Source organism: Bidens hawaiensis, unplaced genomic scaffold (genome assembly GCF_021521415.1).
Source record: "Bidens hawaiensis isolate Kalapana, Puna unplaced genomic scaffold, B.hawaiensis_p1.1 tig00012328_1, whole genome shotgun sequence".
NCBI lineage: Eukaryota > Viridiplantae > Streptophyta > Magnoliopsida > Asterales > Asteraceae > Bidens > Bidens hawaiensis.
The window spans coordinates 342,846-361,603 of record NW_027492003.1 but is presented as its reverse complement, the minus strand read 5'-3'; positions in this window follow the sequence as shown (position 1 = coordinate 361,603).

The window sequence follows — 18,758 nt, the reverse complement described above, 5'->3', positions numbered from 1 at the left end:
ATGGTGATGTTACCTTTGCTGGTCTTGGTATTTTTGTGATGTATTGTAATTAATGGTACTTTTTGTATGGCATATTTTGATGAATGGTAAATATATATTATCTTAAAATGCTTTCTTAACATGTTTTATGTATTGTAATTAAGGGTACTTTTTGTGATACGTCTTTTGATGAATGGTAAATATGGATTAATGGTTCTCATCTTTCTTTGTTAAAAATCCGTGTAATCAATTAGGTTAACATATGTAATATAATTGTTCAAAAGAGTCTGTTACGCTTGCAACCCGCTACTGTACAAAAGACATATAAATATATCCTTAAACGGTAATAAAAAGCATGTGTACAAGTACAACAACTCCTTTCTAAACCCTCCTATATATATATATACTTATATATCTAGTTTTGTTTTCAATAAAAACTCCTTTTTCACCATGGAAGAAAACTCATCGAGGACCACCACATCCAGTAACAGAAGCAATCGATCTCAGGTTTATTGTTTTTGTGGAGTTGAAGCCATTCAAAGAACATCAAGCATCACTAAAAATTCAGGTCGGAGGTTCTACAATTGTGCATCTCAGGTTAGTGAAATTGCAAATAAAGTTGGAATTCATCTCAGGTTACAATTGTTGACCATAAAACCTATATTTTTTTCAACTTTTAGGGCAAAAAATGTGATTTCTTTATATGGTCTGATTGTGCTTCGTCCACAAGATCTGATGTGTGCACAAGATGTACAGACATAATTCCTATCTTGATAAGGGCAAATAAGTCATTAGAGGATCAACTTGAAAGGAGTGTAGTTTCAAGGATTGAATCAGAAAAAAAAGGGAAGTTATTGTATTTTATTTGCTTCTTATTGTTTTTAGGGCTTTTAATTAGTTTTGTAATTAAATGCTAAGAAACTTTGTTATGATTTTAGACCAGCTATTATGATGTATTTTTATATTTCTCAACGCAATTAAAGGCTTAATGAGTAGTTTAGTTTGAGTGTTTCCGTAGTTTACTTCATTAAAAAGAGGTTATAATAATATTTCATTAAAAAGAGGTTATTATCAAAAATCAATAAAAATATGTCCCTCCTGAGTTTCGAACCCCATGTGCAATCTATGTTTAATCACAAGCGCCTCAACCGTTTGAGCTACACCCTGAGAACGTAATAGAACCTCTTGTAATATTTATATAACGAAATTTAGAAGTTTAAAATTTTCATTTTTACCCGCCAATTAATTGAGTTATCTTCTGGAAGACTCACAAATCAATTAGTATTGACCAAATAAATTCTCACAATCTCACCAAAATCTAATAAATAATCTGCTAGTGTATTTATTGAACTCTCATCAATCTCAATCCTACCAAACAGCTTCACTAATCTCAGGTGAGTACCAAATATTTTTGCTTTTAGTCAGTTACATTTATTGGCGTTAATTAGTATATATATATATCGTTGATGACACAGTTAATAAAAAAATTCTTGGAAGATGGATAAGTTTTGGTGTCAGTAGGCGACAGGTACAGTAAATCATATAGAGATGGTGTTAAGGCATTTCTACATTTTGCAGTTCGTAATTGCAAGGAGACATCACCACCAATTTCTGTTTCATGTCCATGTGTTAAGTGTTTGAACCACGTATCTCTTAGTTTATACGAGGTAGAACATCACTTGTACAGGTTTGGAATTGATAAGAATTATACTACTTGGATAAAACATGGATAAACCGACACCAAAATTCCAACTAATTATGTTAATAATACTGGGATTGCCTGCACCAGCATTCCAACTAATTATGATAATAATACTGGGTTTGTTGACACCAACATTCCAACAGATGCCCGTGAAACTGTAGAAATAGTAAATGCTACAAAAGACAACTTCAAAGGCGACAAGAAGTATCAACAGTTTCTACAACTACTTGTTAACGCTGAGAAACCCCTATATAAAGTATGTCTTGACTTCACCAAGTTGTCTGCATTAGTACAACTACTCAACTTGAAGAGCAAGCACAGGGTATCTCATAAGTTCGTTGATGAACTTCTGAAATTGTTGAAAAAGATGCTACCTGCAGATAACGAAATTATAAATAATATGTATGAGGGCAAAAGGATGATGAAGGCAATGGGCTCAGGATACGAAAAGATACATGTGTGTATCAATGACTGCATTATTTACTATAAGGATTACAAGGATTTGGAAGCATGTCCAGTTTGTAACAAGTCAAGGTGGAAGGTGGATTAGAAGACTAACAAAACTTACATAAACACGCCCGCTAAGGTACCGTGGTACTTTCCCATTATTCCACGATTCAAGCGCCTCTTTCAATCAAAGACCACAACAGAGAATTTAACATGGCACGCCACGAGTACCAATAAACCCGGTGTTTTACGCCACCCATCAGATTCACCAGCATGGAAAGCCATAGATGACAGGTACTCCGATACCATCGGAAGCGATCCAAGAAATCTTCGTCTAGGAATTTCACTGACGGGGTCGACGTACATAGAGGCAACAGAAACCGGCCTGTTTTAGCAGTCATTTACAACCTTCCACCTTGGATTTGTATGAAAAGAAAATTCATCATGCTTTCCTTATTAATATCCGGAGTGCCAGGGAAACAATATTGATGTGTTTTTACAGCCTTTAATTGACGATCTAGCATATTTATTTGAGGTCGGGGAGCCAACATATGATGCATATAAACAAGAAATGTTTACACTACGTGCAGTTGTGTTATGGACGATTAATGATTACCCTGCTCTTGGTACACTATGTGGTTGCCCTTACAGTGGATTCAAAGGTTGTGTGGTGTGTCGGGGCGACACTCAGTGTGTTCGACTTTATCACACAAAGAAGCAGAGTTATACTGCCCACAGAAGGTATTTATCACATGACCACCCTTTCAGGAAACAAACAAAGACGTTCAACGGAAAAGAGGAGATGAGAACCGCTAAAGAGCCTATGACAGGGGAAGAGATATACGACGAGGTCAAAAACATTAACAATGAATGGGGAAAGGGATCTGAATCCCTAAGTGGGAGTAAGAGGAAAAGGGATAACACAACGCCGCACCAATATTGGAAGAAGTTCAATATATGGTACCAACGGCTCAGCTATTAGAAGTATTTACCTGTCTAACATTGTATTGATTTGATGTATGTTGAAAAGAATGTGGCAGAAAGTATTGTCGGGACGTTGCTGAACATTCCCGGTAGGACAAAAGACGGATTGGCAGCTAGAAAGGATTTGGAGTTTTTAGGGATTAAAAAGGAATTGCAACCGAAAGCAAAAGGCAACAATACATAACTGTCTGCAGCATGCTTCACATTATCAGCGCAAGAAAAAGACATGTTTCTTGAAACACTGTATAAACTGAAGGCTCCACTAGGGTATTGTTCTAACTTCTCTAGTTTGGTGAATCTTAAAGAAAGGAAGCTACAAGGCCTTAAATCACATGATTATCACATGCTTATGCAACAGGTTCTGCCCCTTGCAATACGGTCATCATGCCAGAACCAATGAGAAATGCTATAATCAGGCTTTGTTTTTTTTTTCAAGTCAATTTGTAGCAAATAAATCATTGTAGAAGAGCTTGATAAGATGCAGGAAGAGCAAATAGTTACACTGTGCCTGCTGGAGAAGTACTTTCCGCCATCATTTTTGATGTCATGGTTCACTTAACCGTACACCTTGTTAGAGAGATAAAATTATGTGGGCAACCATGCTTTCGTTGGATGTATCCCTTTGAAAGGTGTATGAAGGTTATCAAAGGGCATGTGCGAAACAAAACTTATCCAGAAGGGTGCATTGCTGAGGAGAACATTGCGGAAGAAACAATCGAGTTTCTGAGCGAATACCAAAAAAACATCAAGAGTACTGTTCGTATTCCACATGATAAGCATGATGATAATTGGGAGACAATTCCTGTGACAGGCGTTAAGTCAGTTGAAGTTTCTTCTGATCTTTTCAAGAGAGCACATTTCAATGTGCTGCAGAATACGCCTAAAATAGCGTTGTATATCGAGTAAGTATTACTAACATATATACTCTAAATTATATATATATAAACATATATAGGGTGCAGTTACTGTACGCTAATGCCTTAACGTACGGTAGTTACGCGAGACGTTCAAAGGCAAAAAACAAAGCTAAAAAACTAAAACGCTACACAAACGCACCCAAAATTATATATATATATATATATATATATATATATATTGATTCACAATATATTATACTCTTACTTGCAGACAACACAAGACCTCTTTGAAAAACCAAATGCCTGGTAAACGACAAGCATTGCTGGAGAAGGAGCATACTTTAAAGTTTGGTGACTGGTTACACGACAAGGTAGATCAATTTATTAAGTCTTCTATAATTTTTATGTCACACCCGGCCCTGAGCGGCGGAAACAGCCGGGCGCGCACGAGTGGGGATTGATAATTAAGCACGGGCCATTGCAACCATTCAAAGATTTTCATTTCGCATGAAAAGTTTAATACAAATACATTACATTGATTAAAAATTACATAAAAACATCCAAGTATAAAAACTGTTGAAGATTTCCACGCCATATCCCCTTGCGCGGCGGGAACAACCACGCGCATCGAAGGGATAGAACTAAAATCTTCCAAAAAGCTAGTTTTAGATGTTCAGCGTGAGGTGCTCTAAGTGTGACTCCATGCGCTACCTAGTTATCTCCTGAAAGACACGTAAAAACATTTGAATCAGTATAAACTGAGTGAGTTCACAAGTTTTAGTAACTTGATAAATCGTGTTTGCATCATAATCTTGATACAAATCATTCTGAAACATAATTCTGATAGCATCATTAAAACACATGCTTGGTAAAACATAGTCCTATCAACATATTCTGATAAAATCGTTCCGCGGGTTACGCTGCGAACATTTCTGGGAACTGTGCTCGTCTATGCAAAGTGGCGCTGCCACTACGAGCTAAAATAAGTAATACCGTCCCGCGGGTTACGCGCGAACGTTTCAGGAAAATGTGCTCGTCCATGCAAAGTGGCGCTGCCACTACGAGCTAATCAATAATTCCGTCCCGCGGGTTACGCGCGGACGTTGTGCCGGAAAACAAGGCGCTCGTCCATGCAAAGAGGCGCGACCCCTACGAGCGGGCTCAAACCCATAGTACTGCCCCATGACCATACTAGGCACTCGTCCATGCAAAGAGGTGCGACCCCTACGAGTGGGTGGATCAAACCAGCAGTCCCTACCCTTAGAGTTCCAATGGTAAAGTGATCACTTACTCGAATTCTGGCGCACATACATCGAAAACCATAGATACCGTTTGCATTGCTCGTAAATACACCATAATGAAACATTATTTAAACACATAATTGCTTGTATTGCTTGTAAGAGTATCACATGAAACATAGTTTTAAGTACGTGTCCCTCGCCCCGAAAACAGTTTAAAAACAGTGAAAACAGCGAGAATAGGGGCTGTGAGACTCACCTGTGGTTCTTGTTAAGGGATTAATCGAGATTCGGGTTTTCTTGGTGTTGGCCTCGGAATCGAAGGTCTAGTAACTGGAACGGAATCGAAAATAACGGATGCTTTGGGAGATGATTAGTGCAAGTTTGCAGTTCTTTGAAGTGTGTTTTGAGTGATAATTTAGGTTACATATTTATAGGCAAACTCAAGGGAACACAATCCCTTGCTTTAGGGGATTGTAATCTTTTCATATCTAGGTGTAATGATGATAAAGTATGGAAATTATTATTGTTTATTGTTTATTTAAAAGTGGAGGAGTGGTTAAAAGATCTTGATTTGATTTGGACAGGACATGCAGGTCTGGGGTTGGTGAGAATAGGGTGGCTGACAGTTGACTTTTCATGTTACAGTGTGCTTTTTCAGGTACTTTTGTCAGTGTACAGTAAAAAGTGGAAAATCTCTGAAACACGCTACTGTTTCCCTTTTTGGGCGGGAGTAATCTCCTTATGTCTGGAGAATAGACTAAGTGTTCTGTGCGCATCACTTTGTGCGCATAGCTTTCTGCGTGAAGGACATTTCTTTGCTGCGGGTAGGTGCGTAACCTTCTCGCAGTTAGGGATATTGAGTTTCATTTGTAGATTCTCCAGGTGGTCTTGGTATTTCAACATAGTGATCAGTCATGTTGAAGTCAATTCCATCTTGGAGCTTCAGACAAACTAGCTCTCAATGTTCCCGCCATGCGGGGAGGTTAGTTCCCTTCCGCACGCGCATAAACGATTTAGGATGCACCCGCCTTAGCATCATGCGGGATGGTCAACCCATAGACAACATAACGTTAAGTTACATGAAAACATAAAGCCAAAACATTCGCGCATGGCGCATATAACATATGCTCACGCTGGTTCTTAACATGGTGCGCTTGCGCAGGTTGCACATAACAAATGCACGCGCTGACTAACATGGCGCGCTCGCGCAGGGCAAACATAACAAATGCCCGCGCTGATTCTAACATAGCGCGCTCGCGCAGGGCGAACATAACAAATGCACGCGCTGACTAACATGGCGCGCTCGCGCAGGGCAAACATAACAAATGCCCGCGCTGATTCTAACATAGCGCGCTCGCGCAGGGCGAACATAACAAATGCCCGCGCTATATGGCGCGCATAATATTTACAATCACCTAATTATTAGGTGATTACTTAGTTTAAGGGATTGGGAATTTACCGGGTGTCACATTCTCCCCTCGTTAAACGAATTTCGTCCCGAAATTTAGGAGACGTTGCTGGCAGAAGCCATGCTCTGAAAGAGGTGTGGGTAATTCTTGCGTATTTGGTCTTCTCTTTCCCAAGTGAATTCAGGCCCACGCCTCGAATTCCATTGAACCTTTACTAACTTGATTTTGCCCCTGCGTAACTTTTGTTCTTTCCAATCGGTTACTGCTATAGGTTCTTCTACGAAGTGCAGCTGTTTGTCGATGTGAATCTCTTCCAACGGCAAAATCAACGTTTCGTCAGATAAGCACTTTTTGAGGTTGGACACATGAAACGTATCATGAACTCCACTGAGTTCGGCGGGTAGACGGAGTTTATAAGCAACCGGACCGATCCTTTCCAGGATCTCAAATGGTCCAATGAAGCGCGGATTCAACTTTCCTCGCTTGCCGAAACGGGGGACTCCTTTCCATGGAGAGACTTTCAAAAGTACTTTATCCCCTACTTGAAATTCCAATGGTTTCCTTCGCACATCTGCGTAGCTCTTCTGTCTGTCGCGCGCTGTCTTAAGGCGATCCCTTATCTGAAAAATCTTGTCTGTTGTTTCTTGGATCAATTCTGGACCAGTCATTTGCTTGTCACCTACTTCAGCCCAGCACAGTGGGGATCTACACTTACGCCCATACAAAGCTTCGAACGGCGCAGCCCTAATGCTTGTGTGATAGCTGTTGTTGTAAGAAAATTCAACCAATGGGAGATGAGTATCCCAGCTACCTTCGAAATCGATTGCGCACGCGCGTAGCATATCTTCCAATGTCTGGATTGTTCGCTCGCTTTGCCCATCCGTTTGAGGATGATATGCCGTACTCATGTCAAGACGAGTACCTAAAGCCCCTTGTAACGATCTCCAAAGCCTTGATGTGAACCGACTATCTCTATCAGAAATGATGGACACTGGGACTCCATGTTTGAAACTACTTCTCGAATATACAGTCGTGCTAACTTTTCCATCTTATCGGTTTCCTTGATCGGCAGGAAGTGCGCTGACTTAGTTAGCCGATCCACAATAACCCATATTGTGTCATAACCCCCAGGTGTCCTTGGCAGTTTGGTGATGAAGTCCATAGAGATTTGTTCCCACTTCCACATGGGAATTTCTGGCTGCTGAAGCAACCCTGATGGTTTCTGGTATTCAGCCTTTACCTTCGAACACGTCAGGCACTTACTGACATACGTCGCGATGGCGCCTTTAAGATTGGGCCACCAATACAGCGTTTTAACATCTTGGTACATCTTGTCTGCGCCAGGATGTACGGAATACCGCGTCTTGTGAGCTTCGTTTAATACTTGCTCGCGCAATCCTCCCTTGAGAGGGACCCATATGCGGTTAGCGAAATATAGATTGCCGTTCTCTTTAAGTTCCAAACTCTTAACCATACCCCCAAGGCATTCGTTTTTAACAAACTCTGGTTTCAAGGCTTCTTGCTGAGCGTCTCGGATGAGGGTAGAGAGATCTGCGTGAATGGTCAACCTTAGAGCCTTGACTCGTAGCGTTTTTATTCGCTCCTTCCTACTTAGCGCGTCTGCTACCACATTCGCCTTTCCAGGGTGGTACTTAATTTCACAATCATAATCATTCAACAACTCCACCCATCTTCGTTGCCTCATGTTTAAATCCTTTTGATCAAATATATGTTGAAGGCTCTTGTGATCCGTAAAGATTATACACTTTGTACCATAGAGGTAATGGCGCCAAATCTTTAGCGCGAAGACAACCGCTCCAAGTTCTAAATCATGCGTTGTGTAGTTCTTCTCATTGGTCTTGAGTTGGCGTGAGGCATACGCTATGACTTTGTTTCGCTGCATAAGGACACATCCAAGTCCCTGATGTGAAGCGTCGCAGTAAACAACAATGTCATCCATCCCCTCGGGCAAAGACAAAATTGGCGCACTACATAACTTCTGTTTCAACATTTGAAATGCTGTTTCCTGATTTTCGCCCCAAACAAACTTCTTGTCTTTCTGAGTTAGCGCGGTCAGAGGTAGAGCTATTTTGGAGAAGTTCTCAATGAAGCGTCGATAGTAGCCAGCTAGTCCTAGGAATTGCCTCACCTCAGTTGGGGTTTTTGGCGCTTCCCAATTTTTGATGGCCTTGACTTTGGAAGGATCAACGTGTATTCCTTTCTCGTTTACAACGTGACCTAGAAAGTGAACTTCTCTAAGCCAAAACTCGCACTTGGAAAACTTCGCATACAACTTTTCTTTCCTCAACAATTCCAAAATCAATCTCAGGTGTTGCTCATGCTCGGCCTTGGTCCGTGAGTAAATCAGAATATCATCTATAAACACAATCACAAACTTGTCCAAGTATGGTTTGCACACGCGGTTCATCAGATCCATGAACACAGCCGGCGCATTAGTTAGCCCGAAAGGCATCACTAAGAACTCATAATGGCCGTATCTAGTTCGGAAGGCTGTTTTCGGCACATCTTCCTCATGGACCCTAAGTTGGTGGTATCCTGACCGTAGATCTATCTTCGAATAATAACTGGATCCCTGCAACTGGTCAAATAAGTCGTCAATCCTCGGTAAGGGGTACCGATTCTTGACTGTCAGCTTGTTCAGCTCCCTGTAGTCAATACACATTCTGAACGAACCATCCTTCTTCTTAACAAACAGTACTGGAGCTCCCCAAGGTGAAAAGCTTGGGCGTATGAAACCCTTATCCAATAGTTCCTGTAACTGATTGGATAGCTCTTGCATCTCAGATGGAGCTAATCGATAAGGCGCTCGAGCTACTGGCGCAGCTCCTGGGACTAAATCAATACGAAACTCGACTTGTCGCGGCGGCGGTAATCCGGGCAAATCTTCAGGAAAAACTTCTGGAAATTCGCGCACTACTGGTAAGTCTTCAATTCTTCGCTCATCTCCTTTCTTCTCTACGACATGCGCCAGGAAGGCGTAGCACCCTTTCCTTAGGCACTTTCGCGCCTTTAGGCACGAAATCAGTTTCGTCGCAACTCCCCTTCTTTCCCCTTGAATTACCAAGGTTTCTCCGTTCAACAGTGGGATCCGAACCCGCTTCTCATGGCAAATAACTTCCGCGCGGTTCTCGACTAACCAATCCATACCTACCACAATGTCAAAACTTCCCAAGTCTATTGGCAACAAGTTAATATTGAACCCGTGACCTCCCATGACTATAACACATTGTTCAGTTCTTTCGTTCGCGCATAACTGCCTACCATTGGCTAGTTCTATAGTATAAGGCGTGTCTAGCCTACTGGTTGCTAGGCCTAGGGAGTCTTTAAACTCAGCGGATATAAAACTTAGGTCAGCGCCAGTATCAAATAAGACAGATGCAAAATGTCCGTTAAGCAAAAACGTACCGGTTACCACATTCGGCTCTTCTTTAGCTTCGCCTGCGCCGATCACAAAAGCTCTCCCGCGAGCTTGGTTCCCCTTTTGCGGGCAATCCCGACTAAAATGCCCTGGCTTCCCGCATGCGTAGCAGTTGTCGCTTGCTCCAGCTTCTCTGACACGGCAATTCATCGTCTTGTGCCCTGGTCTGCCACATTTGGCACATTCGATTCTTGTGCATTCACCCTCGTGGTGATACTTGCATTTGCTGCACCATGGGCGAGGCCCGCTGTATCCTTTTCGTGGTGGCTCCGCGGCCTGAATCGCGTAAACCCTTGCGCTTTCCTGCTTCTTGAACGGTGGCTGCTTGGAGTCGGACCCTCGGTGGTGAGAGTTCCATTTCCTCTTGGGATCAGAGGTTCGCTGCTCGATTCCGCGCGGAGTCAACATACCCGCACGGACCGTATCCCTTGTAAGGGTGATGGCCCGCGCTACCGCCTCATCAAAGGTTGGAGGCGCTGCGGTGTTGAGCGGAACCCTAACAACAGGAGGTAACCCAAAAATATACCTCTCGATCTTCTTTTCCTCCGTGTTTGCCATGTCTGGCACCAACTGGCAAAGTTCGTTGAACCGGTTGTTGTAGGCGTCGATATCCGTTCCTACCATGATGTGGTTCCAGAATTCCTGTTGTAGACTCTGGATTTCTGCGCGAGAGCAGAACTTTCTCATCATCATCTCCCTCAGTTCCTCCCAGGTCTTGTGGAGAGCAACTTCTCGCCCCAATGTTTTCGTTTGAAGCTTCCACCAAGACGAAGCTGCCTCTTGGAACATGCAGGTCGCGTAAAGGACCTTCTGGTTCTCACTACATCCGCTAATGGAGAGAACTGTCTCCATCTTGTCAATCCAGTTGTAGAGCCCAATGGCCCCTTCGGTTCCCTTGAATGGCCAAGGCTTACAGGCCATGAATGTCTTATAGGAGCATCCTTTGTCCAAGGCTCCTGATTCGGGTTCTGGGGTCTCATTCTGACGACCCTGACTTGATTCGGCCTTGCTGGCCTCATGTGTTGCGATTGCTTGCGCGATTATTCCCGCGAGTTCCTCGGGTGTCATGGTAATTCCTTTGGCTTTAGTTGGAGGCATTCTCGCTTTAAAAGTGAAAATATATCAGACTTAGCGCATGTACTCTGAGCACATAATGTTATCATTATTTTACTAGACACTGTGACCCGTGTTCCTAAGTGTGTGTATAGTTTCTTTTGAAAATATTTTCTTTGAAAAATATTTCATGCGATTCCCCAACGGTTATAGTCTAGGTTAAAACTTCTTTTCCTAGTTCGCTATAACCAGTGCTCTGATACCAATCTGTCACACCCGGCCCTGAGCGGCGGAAACAGCCGGGCGCGCACGAGTGGGGATTGATAATTAAGCACGGGCCATTGCAACCATTCAAAGATTTTCATTTCGCATGAAAAGTTTAATACAAATACATTACATTGATTAAAAATTACATAAAAACATCCAAGTATAAAAACTGTTGAAGATTTCCACGCCATATCCCCTTGCGCGGCGGGAACAACCACGCGCATCGAAGGGATAGAACTAAAATCTTCCAAAAAGCTAGTTTTAGATGTTCAGCGTGAGGTGCTCTAAGTGTGACTCCATGCGCTACCTAGTTATCTCCTGAAAGACACGTAAAAACATTTGAATCAGTATTGTTAGTCCCCCCGGGGCGTCGGCGATCGATACGAGATCCGCACGAGGTCTAGGAGTGCGGAATCCTCCTAGACTCGTTTATGGTGTACAGACGAATAACACAAACACGTACACGATCAAATACACAAACAAATACTAGAACGGGATAAACAAATCTGCAGATTCATATATAAAATAATCACGTTACATACCGTAACAAAAACAGAAAAACACGACTGACCCGAGGTGAGCTCTACCTCGGGTCGTCTCACACGACTCTAGTCTCTTACTCTCTCTCAATAAACAAGCTGCTCAAACACACACTGATTTCTAGTTTTCTAAAACTAAACAAGACACAACTATATATAGACAAACATTCACGGGCCTGGGCTTCAGTAGGCGAAGTTGTGCTAACTTCGCCGTTGGCGAAGTTGTGATAACTTCGCCTAAGGCAGAAGTTGTTACAACTTCGCCGTTGGCGAAGTTGTTACAACTTCGCCGTTGGCGAAGTTGTTCTAACTTCGCCTAAGGCGAAGTTGTGCTAACTTCGCCTGTGGCGTTCCGCTGGTCAGAATTGCATAGCGACGGTCACAAAATGCACCAACAGTCTCCCCTTTGACCGTTGCTCTCAATTCATAAAACACGAAAGATCATCTGTTACAAAACATGCACCAACAGACTCCCTCTTAACTGATGATCTTCTGTTTGCAGACAACCAGCCGTGTCTGAAACTGTCCTGTAGCTTCACAAATCTACCAATCACCCAGCGTCTTCCATATCAGATCTCCCCTTCAGTGTAAGCTTCTCCGACTATAATGATTGAGGTCTTTGAAATGCATGCATCCTCGTGCCAATAGATCATCTCAACCAATCACGTGAGTCCATCTGACTTCACCAACACGTGAAGTTGGGCTTCCTCCACAACTTCACCAACTCGTCGGCATACGATAAGGTTTAATCTTCAACTACTCAACATCAAGTGATCAATTTCATCACAAAACCACCCTGACAGAATCTAACACACGACCATTAAAAAATCTGAAGCATCTTCAATCACCAGGGATAACGATCAGGAACATAAACACTTTAATTCCCGGTTAAATCCAACTTGTTCCAGAATCTTCACTCTAATAAATAAGCATCACGTTTCAGGATCCAATTCTCGAACGCCTTGAAAATAACATAAAAAATATGCTCTGACCGCAATCCAGTAATGACGAAAAACCTTCAGTTCAATTTGACTTTCTTCGGTTGGTCACCACGAACAACAACAATTTCCTTTCCCACAAACACCCGAATATGTGTCACTATCCAGTTTCAAACAATATCCCATTCACAACCTCAACTCCAAATCAGAGTTGACACGTATTTGTTCACACGTAAGACCAAAAGATAACAAGATCACTCGTTGATGGAACAACATCTTCGGTCTCACAATAATCGTGTACACCTGGCCATACAGACGAAAACTCCAAAATACTCTTTTTTTTTTTTTTTTTTTTTTTTTTTTCTCGTTAACTTCGCCTAAAGTTAACATCGCCTGGCCATAACTTCGCCTGGCTATAACTTCGCCGAGAAGTCAACTTCGCCTAAAGTCAACTTCGCCTGTTCATAACTTCGCTTCTCCTTATATCTTCGCTGAAACCCTACGAACAGTGACGGCAACTTCGCCTGATGAACAATAACTTCGCCTGAAGAACTGTTCGGCCAGAAACGCACAGAAACGTGCCAAAAACACCAAAACGCAGATCTCGAACCATAGCGTAAGAGCCTAAGGCTCTGATACCACTTGTTAGTCCCCCCGGGGCGTCGGCGATCGATACGAGATCCGCACGAGGTCTAGGAGTGCGGAATCCTCCTAGACTCGTTTATGGTGTACAGACGAATAACACAAACACGTACACGATCAAATACACAAACAAATACTAGAACGGGATAAACAAATCTGCAGATTCATATATAAAATAATCACGTTACATACCGTAACAAAAACAGAAAAACACGACTGACCCGAGGTGAGCTCTACCTCGGGTCGTCTCACACGACTCTAGTCTCTTACTCTCTCTCAATAAACAAGCTGCTCAAACACACACTGATTTCTAGTTTTCTAAAACTAAACAAGACACAACTATATATAGACAAACATTCACGGGCCTGGGCTTCAGTAGGCGAAGTTGTGCTAACTTCGCCGTTGGCGAAGTTGTGATAACTTCGCCTAAGGCAGAAGTTGTTACAACTTCGCCGTTGGCGAAGTTGTTCTAACTTCGCCTAAGGCGAAGTTGTGCTAACTTCGCCTGTGGCGTTCCGCTGGTCAGAATTGCATAGCGACGGTCACAAAATGCACCAACAAGTATAAACTGAGTGAGTTCACAAGTTTTAGTAACTTGATAAATCGTGTTTGCATCATAATCTTGATACAAATCATTCTGAAACATAATTCTGATAGCATCATTAAAACACATGCTTGGTAAAACATAGTCCTATCAACATATTCTGATAAAATCGTTCCGCGGGTTACGCGCGAACATTTCTGGGAACTGTGCTCGTCTATGCAAAGTGGCGCTGCCACTACGAGCTAAAATAAGTAATACCGTCCCGCGGGTTACGCGCGAACGTTTCAGGAAAATGTGCTCGTCCATGCAAAGTGGCGCTGCCACTACGAGCTAATCAATAATTCCGTCCCGCGGGTTACGCGCGGACGTTGTGCCGGAAAACAAGGCGCTCGTCCATGCAAAGAGGCGCGACCCCTACGAGCGGGCTCAAACCCATAGTACTGCCCCATGACCATACTAGGCACTCGTCCATGCAAAGAGGTGCGACCCCTACGAGTGGGTGGATCAAACCAGCAGTCCCTACCCTTAGAGTTCCAATGGTAAAGTGATCACTTACTCGAATTCTGGCGCACATACATCGAAAACCATAGATACCGTTTGCATTGCTCGTAAATACACCATAATGAAACATTATTTAAACACATAATTGCTTGTATTGCTTGTAAGAGTATCACATGAAACATAGTTTTAAGTACGTGTCCCTCGCCCCGAAAACAGTTTAAAAACAGTGAAAACAGCGAGAATAGGGGCTGTGAGACTCACCTGTGGTTCTTGTTAAGGGATTAATCGAGATTCGGGTTTTCTTGGTGTTGGCCTCGGAATCGAAGGTCTAGTAACTGGAACGGAATCGAAAATAACGGATGCTTTGGGAGATGATTAGTGCAAGTTTGCAGTTCTTTGAAGTGTGTTTTGAGTGATAATTTAGGTTACATATTTATAGGCAAACTCAAGGGAACACAATCCCTTGCTTTAGGGGATTGTAATCTTTTCATATCTAGGTGTAATGATGATAAAGTATGGAAATTATTATTGTTTATTGTTTATTTAAAAGTGGAGGAGTGGTTAAAAGATCTTGATTTGATTTGGACAGGACATGCAGGTCTGGGGTTGGTGAGAATAGGGTGGCTGACAGTTGACTTTTCATGTTACAGTGTGCTTTTTCAGGTACTTTTGTCAGTGTACAGTAAAAAGTGGAAAATCTCTGAAACACGCTACTGTTTCCCTTTTTGGGCGGGAGTAATCTCCTTATGTCTGGAGAATAGACTAAGTGTTCTGTGCGCATCACTTTGTGCGCATAGCTTTCTGCGTGAAGGACATTTCTTTGCTGCGGGTAGGTGCGTAACCTTCTCGCAGTTAGGGATATTGAGTTTCATTTGTAGATTCTCCAGGTGGTCTTGGTATTTCAACATAGTGATCAGTCATGTTGAAGTCAATTCCATCTTGGAGCTTCAGACAAACTAGCTCTCAATGTTCCCGCCATGCGGGGAGGTTAGTTCCCTTCCGCACGCGCATAAACGATTTAGGATGCACCCGCCTTAGCATCATGCGGGATGGTCAACCCATAGACAACATAACGTTAAGTTACATGAAAACATAAAGCCAAAACATTCGCGCATGGCGCATATAACATATGCTCACGCTGGTTCTTAACATGGTGCGCTTGCGCAGGTTGCACATAACAAATGCACGCGCTGACTAACATGGCGCGCTCGCGCAGGGCAAACATAACAAATGCCCGCGCTGATTCTAACATAGCGCGCTCGCGCAGGGCGAACATAACAAATGCACGCGCTGACTAACATGGCGCGCTCGCGCAGGGCAAACATAACAAATGCCCGCGCTGATTCTAACATAGCGCGCTCGCGCAGGGCGAACATAACAAATGCCCGCGCTATATGGCGCGCATAATATTTACAATCACCTAATTATTAGGTGATTACTTAGTTTAAGGGATTGGGAATTTACCGGGTGTCACATTTTAAAATTCCTTTATAGTTTCTGCAATTCTTTTATAGTTTCTGCAATGTAGGTGAAGAATCTAATCCTTGTAATGAAATTCAGGTTGAAAGAGAGCTAGCGAGCTCCCTAGGTTCTGTATCGGAAATCGTAAAGTGGATTGCACACGGAGCACACCGCAACGTTTACAAATACGACTCGTACGACATCAACGGTTTGGAATTTCGTACAAAATCTCATGATGGTAGAGTTTACCAGAACAGCGGGGTTGGTGTAGAGGCGGATGACATGCACAACAAAAAAGATGTGGTGACGTATGGACAAAACTTTTATTTTGGGGTTTTGCAAGAGATATGGGTCCTAGATTATCACACTAAAAGAATTCCGGTCTTCATGTGCCAATGGGTTGACCGTAAACATGTCAAACATGATATTCTTGGTTACACGTCGGTCGACCTAAACAAATTTGGCCACATGGATGATCCATTCATATTGGCCTCGCAAGCATGCCAGGTGTTTTATGTTCAAGATCAGCTAGATAGAAAAAAGCATGTTGTCCTCATGAATCCACCCAAGAGTTATAGGCATTCGTATGACGAGGTCAGTGAGAATTTTAGCACGGTAACTTTCCCTCATGAGGGTAATACATTGCCACTTGTACAACCAAATCAACTGCTTCGTAATGAGTCCCCGGATGATTACTGGCGGCCCGGGAAAAAGCCTACAACTATTCGTATTGGAGATTGACGCCGATGTCGGGGTTGTCGACCCATCAGTTGTGTTCGTTCGGCTAGTTAGATGTAAATAATGTTTAAATATAGTTGTGATACATGATATCTTCCTTCTTTACTTTGTACTTATTAATTCAAACTAAAGAAATATTGGTTGTTTTTAATACTATTACTACTTATACGTACATGCCGGTTTGTTGAATTCATTTCATATTCTGGCTATTTTGGTCAATTGGTGTCAAGTTCAAACATACATCATGTTACATTGATAAAAATCACAATTGACTTGTAGTGTACCATAGTAAGATCAATAAAGTCATTACATTCGACTCGTGCTATATCAAAGTTACATTAATACAAAGAAAGCCGAAAAATGCATCAATTCTCGTGTGATGGTTTTGTTTCTTGCACAACCTCTATTTGGTTATGTTTCAACATACTTTTCAATAGCTGGTTTCCTGCAAAATATTATCAACTCATTTTATAAAAAAAAGACCATTATGCCCTTCTTTTCACTAACCTGCATACCAAAATTGTACCCTCCAGACTTTGAAGAAGCCTTTGAACAAATAAAATTCAGTTTTGAAAAATCCTTTCCAAACTCAATGCCATCACCAGTAACCTTAGATTTAAGATTTGGTGATGGCATTGAATTTTGGAAAGGATTTTATCAAAATCTAACATCTTTGGGAAGTTTAAGATCTGTGGAAACCTTAGATATTTTCTGCTTGCCCAAGTTTGGAATTCACATAACATATATAGAAGTGTAATAAATTTCAGTCACCAGTTTTATTGCAGTCATTAAAGTCTCTGTTGTTATATAGTTGGTTGTTGAGTGTATAACTGCATACTACCTATCAAAATGGTTTCCACACGCTATGGAAACGCAAAGAAGCTAATTAATCCTGATAATTAATTACATTTATACCTACTACCTGTCCAAAATCTTGAAAATATATTTATGTAACGATAGCCTACATTCAAGTTAATTAAAATAATAAAAACTAGTATTTCACACGCTTTTTACGCTTTTAATACCTGTCAGAAAATCTTTGAAATATATTTATGTAATAATACCCTACATTCAAGTTAATTAAAATAAAAAAACTAGTTTATCTTACTAGATACGCTACAAATCAACTGAACTACAACAAATTACTGTCTCAACTACCAAAAATTAGATTTTAGGTCTATTTTGTTATTCACTCACACGTTATTTATAAAAAATCAACATCAACTACGCTTAAGAAACGCAAATATAACATTCACATAACAAAATATAATAACATTTACAATATTAAAATTTACATTAATATATAGAAAACCAAATTACATAATATTAACTCCTAGCATCCGATTCCAAATCGGAATCTACATCGTTATCCATATCCGGAGTCCTGCCATCCGATTCCGTATCCGAATCCGAATCCGAATCCGAATCCTCTGGATTGTGAGAGGGCATGATCCTCTGGTACATGCCATCGAAGGTGTAGGTGGAGTCCCTAAGCCTACAGAGGTGAAGGTTCACCTCAGAATGGAACGTCCCATAAACGGACACCGCCCTGAAGTGCGGCAAGTCTTACAACTCGATGTACGCCATTTCGATCCCCGGCACTACCATATCAGTGCTGAAATAATCAATAGTCGTGTACCCAAGCCACCTAACCATTGGGTTAAGTTGTTGGTACGAGAAGGTTTGAGGGTCGACATAGTCAATATACCTCACCCTTTGGTTCCTCCGGAAGGCGCCGGAATAAAAGCGGAACCGTATCGTGAAAAATGTGGGGTTGTCGTAGTAGTTGGGGGTTTGAGCACCCGGTGCACGTTCGAGCCATTTAGCTGCATCCATTATCGGAAATTATAATCGGAAGAAAGGTGGATTGTGATTGTGATAGTGATTGTGGATTGTGATAGTGATTGTGGATTGTGATTGTGATTGTGACTGGTATTTATCACCATCGGAAACCGCCGGTACATCTCCCTGACAATTTGAATTTGGCGGCACAAGAAACTGTAAAGGCAATGATGAC